Below are 7,930 nucleotides of genomic sequence, written 5' to 3'. Positions count from 1 at the left end.
ACGCACCCCTTCAGATCCTGGGAACAGGCACAGGGCCAGTGCAGGGAACATGGTGTGCGCAGTGGAATCCAACGGGATGCTGATTCCTTGGGAAAGATCAGCACAGTGAAGGCCTGTGATGCAATGGCCTTGTCGCCCTACTGGCTGGGTCACGCATGTGCGGGACTGCAGTGAGTGTTCAGTGGTACATTAAAGGCAAGCCCCCGCAGGGGCATGAGTGAGGCTTTACCCACCGTGAGTAGTGGGAGATAAGTTTGGTATTTAGGTCTCCCCTACCCCAACAGCAAGGCAGACAGGGGCTCTGTATACATGAGCATGCTCAGCATTTCAGGAAGCTTTATTTATGGCTTTAATTACCATCTTATTTCAAGGGGGGGGGGGGGGCTTGAAATTCATTTTAAAAAATTCTATTTGTGTCCTTTTTCTGAAGTTTATCAGAATTCCATACAAGCAGAGACATCTGGGTTCAGTCTGGAGGGAAAAGCTCCCCCACATGAAGACAGGGCTCCCGCTGTGTCCGCTTCCTCTGGGGGGAGGACAACATCCACCCATCCCCCGACGCCCCCATCACCGTGTCTGCTCGCTAATCAGAGGAGGTGCGGGTTGAGTGGCTGGTTAGCCACTGGCAGTTACCCTCTGCGACCCCTGGCAGTCAGCGTGGCCCCTGGGGACCTGCCTTGCATGTTTACTCATATTCATATGTGCGTAAACTGTCACAGTGAAACAGCAACACCCAGCAGTCCCACTGACAGACACCAGTCTGACCCCCAGTAGACGTCCTGAGTCTCCCTCAAGGGTGGGTGGCGCAGTTGCTGGCATCACCTGTATGCTCGCACTGCCCCTGGGTGAATGATGAGTCACATCCCATCTTCCTGGGAGTCTCACCCATCAAAGTGACAGTTGTAGAGTCTTGCTGCCTGAACGAGGGCTCCGGATTCTCCGGACCCTGCCGGCGACTCATTCTCTCAAAGGCACCACAAACTGCATTTGAAGCCTGGTTTCTTCCAATCCCTTCATTTCTGATCATAGGAGTTTGACAGCCCCCCTGCCAGTACCCCAAATAGCGGATAACATCCCCCCCGTGGCCCACCAGTGCTCTCTGATCGGGACTGCAGAGCTGATGTTTTGGCAGACGTGGGCAGAATCGTAACAAACAACGTTTGCAAATCCTACACTGAATTTTCCGCTGCCTTGGTCACCGGGATTAACCTGAAGTCAGTCCTGCAGAGACAGCCAGGCCCAGAGGAAATCGCCGGCTAGCAGGTCCATCCACCCACTAGCGGGCTGGGATCCAGATTTGTGCGAGCAGCGTGATTAGGTACCCAGCCACAGTCAGGACACCGGCTCAAAGCGTGGGTCTCTGCTCGGGTGCCAGCTTGGAGGCCGGCCAGCAGGGGGCACACACTCGGAAAGGCAGTGGATTTGCAGGTGGAGCTAACATGGAAATCACTGCAGGCAGTCTGAGCAGACAGACGGCAGCTGTGCAGACCCGCAGACAGTGCCCTCGGCTCACCCTGCGCCAGAGAGTGACCGCAGACACCCAGCAAACCTGCTGCCTCCGTCTGAGCCTCTCACTGTCGCCGACATTCCATGAACTATAAAGTTCTCTTGCACTTTTCTGTTACAGTGTGTCTTACTGCTGCAAAGGGTGAAAGGCACCCCCTGTGGGAAGACAAGCGTCAGTGCGGCAGATCCAGGCCCTGTGGCATGAGAGGTGTACAGATATACACTACACAGAAAAAAAAAACAAACCATAACCAGACCAGCGATTAACTTCTCCAGATGGTCCAAACTTCCCATCAGACAGGAAAGAGCTAAGTGAAGCAGCAGTATAGCTGAAGCAGCCAAATGCACTGCCTCTCACCGCCAAGCTCTGCCCTCGAGACATAAAGATATATATCCATTTTTAATTTTCAATATGGCATCATTTACGGTTTGATTGCTCTCTGCAATCAGTCATAATTCACTGTAAAGCGGTTAAATCTCCTCAGCCACAGCTTCCAGTTTAAAGAACTTAAAGGCGTTTCATTAGGCGTAAATCTTGCTTCCAGACGACCGTCACAGCAGAAGAAAATGGCTTAATGGATTTTTCCTGATTTTTTCAACCACTCCACGTTTAACTGAGGCATTTCTGCCAAGGTATTTTTCAGTGCCCTAGGAACATGGTCGTGCTCTTTAACCATTATGCTCCCTGGTGGAAGGATGAAGCATGATGCACAGCTTGCCTTCCATTACAATCATAGGTGCGCCAGGAGAACATTAAAGGCAGCAATGTAGAGCAGAAATAGAGAGACGGTTAAAGCATACAAGCTCACACATCACTTTGGAACCATGTGCCTCAAGATCATTTCCAGCTTCTCGACCGTGTGCAGCCTCAGGACCATGATCAGCTTCAGACCCATGGCATGTCATTCTCTCCACGGCCCGTGAACGTGTCAGAGGCTCTAATTAAAATGGACCCACTGCTCTCTTCACAGCAGACTGATAACACTCAAGTGCAAATAAGGCACATTAAATAGCACTCAAAGTTCTGCACGTGGTTGACATTCATCACTACCTCACACACACGGCAGTCAGTGTGTGCAATGATACCACTCCATCAGATGAGCAGCACTGCGCCCAGCCCCAGGTGAGTGTGCCAGTGTTGCTACCTGTGTTCCCACTCCATTCAACTCCTCCATCCCCCCTCACATAGCGATAATGTTTGCCAGACATCATCGATATTTATTCGGTTGTCCTTAGCACAGTACCATTCACGTTCCTCGCTGGTACGGACATCGCGGAGCTGTCTTTAGCATGGCACTGTTCTTGCTTCTTATTGGTGTGGACACTGCAGAGCTGTCTTTAGTGCAGTACTGTTCTTGCTCTTTATTGGTGCGGACACTGCAGAGCTGTCCTTAGTGCGATACTGTTCTTGCTCCTTATTGGTGCGGACACTGCAGAGCTGTCCTTAGTGCGATACTGTTCTTGCTCCTTATTGGTGCAGACATTGCAGAGCTGTCCTTAGTGCGGTACTGTTCTCGCTCCTTATTGGTGCGGACACTGCAGAGCTGTCCTTAGTGCAGTACTGTTCTCGGTCCTTATTGGTGCAGTACTGTTCTCGCTCCTTATTGGTGCAGACACTGCAGAGCTATCCTTAGTGTGGTACTGTTCATGCTCCTTATTGGTGCGGACACTGCAGAGCTGTCCTTAGTGCAGTACTGTTCTCGCTCCATATTGATGCGGACACTGCAGAGCTGTTCTTAGTGCCTTACTGTTCTCGCTCTTTACTGGTGCGGACACTGCAGAGCTGTCCTTAGTGCAGTACTGTTCTCGCTCCTTACTGGTGCAGACACTGCAGAGCTGTCCTTAGTGCCTTACTGTTCTCACTCTTTACTGGTGCGGACACTGCAGAGCTGTCCTTAGTGCAGTACTGTTCTTGCTCCTTACTGGTGCAGACACTGCAGAGCTGTCCTTAGTGCGGTATTGTTCATGCTCCTTACTGGTGCGGACACTGCAGAGCTGTCCTTAGTGCGGTACTGTTCTCGCTCCTTACTGGTGTGGACACTGCAGAGCTGTCCTTAGTGCAGTACTGTTCTCGCTCCTTATTGGTGCGGACACTGCAGAGCTGTCCTTAGTGCAGTACTGTTAATGCTCCTTGCTAGTGCAGACACTGCAGAGCTGTCCTTAGTGCAGTACTGTTCTCGCTCCTTATTGGTGCGGACACTGCAGAGCTGTCCTTAGTGCAGTACTGTTCATACTCCTTGCCCCGGGAGAGTTGCCGCAGAGGGTTTTCCTGGGAGACCTTCCCACCCCATACCCCAACCCCCCCTGCACATCAAAATATACCCCACCCTGTAGCCCTACCCCCCTCGAACACCAGATTATGTCCTATAATCATAACCAGAACCAGGCGGTCCGGAAGAGGCCTGATCAGATTCCTGAGAACCAGGTGAGTCCATTTGTCAGACTCAGAAGCTTTTAGCGGGGTTTAATCCCAGAAGACTTACTGTAATGTTAGCATCAGATGTCAAGCGCAGTGCTGTAATGTGCAGGAAGTACGGGCCACGGGTGTGACTGCTGGCCATCGGCCTGGAATGCCCCCCCCCCAGTTTGGCAGATGCGATCTGAAATCGAATCTGCAGCAAATTGAGCACAGAGGTTTCAGAGGGCGCAGGTTTGTCTGCAGGCCAGAAAGGATCTCAACAGCAGGAGTAAGCGGAGGGGGGGGGGGGGGGGGGGGGGTAAAAGCGCTGACACACCAGCCCCAGGCCCCAACATGCTCTGGGCACGGGCATCATCATGAATCATCATGATCCATCAGACAGAGTCAACCTACAGAGAACAAAACAAAAATAACCAGCTAAGTTAAACTAATGTTAACCTGGACTAACCTTCAACAAAAGGGCATTTCCCTTCCCGCCGGGTCAGAGTCATCAGAGTCATTATCATTCCTAAATTACTGTAATTGTTAATGCTTACTGCTAATTCTGATTGCACTGTGGCTACTTGCATTTCTTCACTCAAACAGAAAGCAATTTCATATTGACGGCAAATCTGCGACGAGAGGCTGGCCCGATTTCCCCCGACATCTGTACTGGAGCGTCTGTGAGGTGTTGTTAACAGAATGTGTGTGTTTGTGGAGCGGTTAGAAGGGTGATGATATACAGTCTGACACCCCTCCCTCCAGCGTGATGCTGAGAATGAGAACACGCATCCATCGGTTAGGTTGTTCCTAAACACAGATTACCCAGAATTCCTTCCGCTTCCCCTTCCTGCTGTCGTTTTGGACGGGACGTGGGGATCAGCTTGATATGCATCATTGCTCGTCGTGTGTCTCGTCGTCACAGAGCATTCGCAAATGTTTACAAAGGACTGTGCCAAGCTCGTCCGGGCAACGTGTGAACAGCCTCTCTCGTTTGATTCGTCAGCGTGCACCATCCTGGTTGTTGACAAAGGCACGTGCTGTGGTGAATCTCGGACACCCTCATCCCGGTCTGTAAGAGACTCTCAAGGGCCATCTGGTACGTTAATCCATTCTCATAGACACACACTGGTCACGCCTTTTCCCCTCATGTACCAATAAATAAATACCAATAAACACATAAGTAATTTGCGGGGGGCGGGGGGTGTGATCCCTGTGGGGGTGGGGTGAGATTCCCATTGCCCCTACCACATCCCCTCCAAGCAGCGCTGTGAGGTCAGTGTCACAGAGCTCCTGGGAAAGGCTCTACTGGAAAATAAATGATGTGTTGCTGAAATGAGTAAATAAATCCATAAGAAAGAGTGGTAATTACACACATGGAGGGGGTGGGCGGCAGCAGATGGACCTCGCGTGGTAACGATTTCCTGTCAGCCACGTGCTAACGGCCGGGGGCCCATTAGCCTATTAAACGGCGTTTGCGATCCACCGTGAACACGCTCACCTATATTTTATCCAAAAAGGGCTGATCGAGGCGAATCCGCACCAATCCTGACGTACTCTCATAATACCAGGTAACCAAAGAGGAACTCAGATCCCTGCTATCTCCATGGACATGCACCGCAACAAAGCTAACAGCCCTTTGCATGGCTTCAGCTCCATTGCAGGTTAACGATGACACAGTCAAATTATAGATACGTTTCTGCCCACTGATGCCACATGTGAGTGGTCGTCTCTGATTCCGCCAGTCAGGCTGACGGCTAGAGTGGACAGGTTGAAGGGTCTATGTGCCAGACAGACGTTAAGAGCCAGGAGATTCCCAGCGGTGGGAATCGGCCACGGGCCGAATGATCAGCACATGAGCCGCTACCTGGCTCTTTCTTAAGGTAATGAGGCCAGTCTGTGGCGTTCAGTTTGAGATTTGTGTTGTGCTATAGCTCAGCACTGAAATACATTGCCTGTAGTATCAGCGCCTATGTAATAACATCAGGATGAGTGTGAAACACAGGGTGGAACAGGAGGGGACAGGGACTTTGGGGGGGGGGTGAGGTGGGGAGGTAAGAGTGTGCCTCTTCAGGAGGAAGTGACAGGGGAGTCGATTTTAGTAGGAGTGACAGCAGGAGCACTGGGGTCTGACTCTGTATTCAGGCCCAGAGAAGAGAGAAATCACACCTATCAGGAATGAATGGGAATGACAGGAAGTGAATTGGGGTCCTCACCACCTAGCCTTGCCCTGCTCCAGAACGTCCACACCACTGCCTGTCTTAAAATGTACTCTGACACTCACTGGTACTCCTGTATCATAGATAAACCTTAGAGGGCTAACTTATTAGTCACTTTCACCCAGAGCAGTTTGAAGATCATTTATATAGTAAGCACTTGGGTTTGAGTATCTGGGTCTCATCCAGCATCAAAGCCAGGCCGCTTCCTGATGCTTGAACGGACGGCAGGTTAAAGGGAAGCTGAGAGCCGCAGAGCTGCTTTCCGCAGACACAAACCTGTAAGTCTGCAGACAGATCATTATCTGACTGACACGAGCCGGCCATGTGCTGGTTCAAACCCAACCAGGCCTTAACGATCCCAGTAAGTAAACTAAAGAGATTGAAGGTCAGATATGAGCACCGACTGCTAGTCCTGATGGAATCTCACCTATGGCAGTTCAGAAAGTATAAATCCAGACCAAGATTTTGTTTCAAGCAACCAGTTGCGTACACTGTGACTGTCACTCTTTATGTTCAGTTGGTTAGTTGAAACAAAATCATGGTCTCTTAGACGCTTAGGTGAAGAGGAACCATCTGCGTATATTTTCATGGTTCTTTAATTGAGCAGACTCACACTGGACCGGAGCAGACGAGCACCACCTGCTGGGGTTAGGGTGAAGAGGAACGATATGGCAGAAGATCTGAAAAGTGTTATAATCCATTGAGTTACTCCTCTTCCTGTCCCACACTGGTTATGGAATGTCTGGTGACGCAGGACTTGGAGATGGCCCGGCAGGGATGCTGTCGCATAAAGGCTGTTGTCAAGCACCAAGGCAACCCCCTTAGAACTGACTGAGCCGAGGGATATTGTGAAATTCATGGCCATCATATTATTTGTAAAAGTCCCAGCCCGTTGTGGCATGGAAACAGGGTCCGGGGTCAGCAGGGTCATGCAAACCCCGCAGTCCACCGCTGAACCTCCAATCAGATCCCGTCACATCAGGTCCAGTCCGTGGGCAACCGATTGGCGATCTCTAGCTGCACCGGGCTGGTGTCAGATTTTGCTGAAGCCACAGTAATAGTTCATCCAGTGATCTGTCATCATAAGTAAACGGCTTCAGATCATCCAGCAGGAAGACAACTGTATCATCCATCACTCAATTAACTAATGAGCTGCTCCAGTTCAAGTCCTGGAAGTGGATGCCGTGAAAGGTCAGACATTTAATCTCATTAAAAGTGGCACTGGTGCTGATGAGCTGTGTTACAGTTACTAATGAAATTATTTAGCAGGTAAACAGAACTGACACATGAGAATCTGTACAGCACAGTTCTGTCCTGCTGTGAGATTGACCACCCACCTCGCCGGTGCAACTGTTCAGCTAGTGCCCCCCAAGACATTAGCCCATTTTTGATATCGCCATAGTACCAGATTATCAGAAACATCTCATATCTATGTCAGAGGCCACTGTGTGACTGACAGTTATGAATGTTGTCATTGAAAACGAGGTTAAACTTCCCTCCACCCCTTAGACACACTCCGCGCACTTTTCACACCCCGGGGTATAATCGGTGTGCGTGCCAGTGTGCAGGCTGGCACTGACAAACTACCCAGCTCTGTCTTACTGGCTAAATTTGGAAAATAGCTGACATGCTCTGGGGGTGACTCACGAAAGCGGCCCGGGCCTCTCTGGGGTGGGGGCCCGAGGGCTGCCTCCCTGGACCGATAGGGAGGCACACTTGATGGAGCGTCTGTCTCACGTTAATAAGCCACAAGGTAGGAGGCCTCAGGATGACGGTTATGGAACCAGCCGTTGTACCCTGGCTGAGT

This window comes from Brienomyrus brachyistius, chromosome 25 (assembly GCF_023856365.1).
Source record: "Brienomyrus brachyistius isolate T26 chromosome 25, BBRACH_0.4, whole genome shotgun sequence".
Lineage (NCBI taxonomy): Eukaryota > Metazoa > Chordata > Actinopteri > Osteoglossiformes > Mormyridae > Brienomyrus > Brienomyrus brachyistius.
This window is presented reverse-complemented; position numbering follows the sequence as displayed.